A 276-nucleotide genomic window follows, 5' to 3' on the forward strand; every position below is an offset into this window, starting at 1 on the left:
TTGCCCACAAAATCAGCCTTGTTGGGGCTTGGCGAGCCAGAGCCGGCAGTGGGGCTGGTCGGCGGCGGTGGCTGCCAGGGAATGGGTTTGGCACGATGCGCCTTCCTGGCGGGAAGCAACCCCAGCTGTGGCTTCAGCCGGGATAAGCTCATGTGGTGGGAGGAGAAGAGGGCTCTGGCAACAGGGAGCGTGCGGGGGCACGGGGCTGTGACCGGCGCGGCTTCCAGCAGCTGAGGGAGCTTGGCACGGGGTGGGTGGGAACCGCGGCCGGAGGGG

General features: G+C 68.5%; 1 protein-coding gene across 1 annotated transcript in view; it reads right to left on the bottom strand.

The window, feature by feature from the left end:
• Window positions 1-276, bottom strand: part of LOC104278351 (arrestin-C-like) — a gene marked incomplete at its 5' end in the record, with an annotated part of 5,884 nt that overhangs the window by 734 nt on the left and 4,874 nt on the right. The window lies entirely within an intron of this gene.

Source organism: Apaloderma vittatum, unplaced genomic scaffold (genome assembly GCF_000703405.1).
Source record: "Apaloderma vittatum isolate BGI_N311 unplaced genomic scaffold, ASM70340v1 scaffold29318, whole genome shotgun sequence".
NCBI classification, from domain to species: Eukaryota; Metazoa; Chordata; class Aves; order Trogoniformes; family Trogonidae; genus Apaloderma; species Apaloderma vittatum.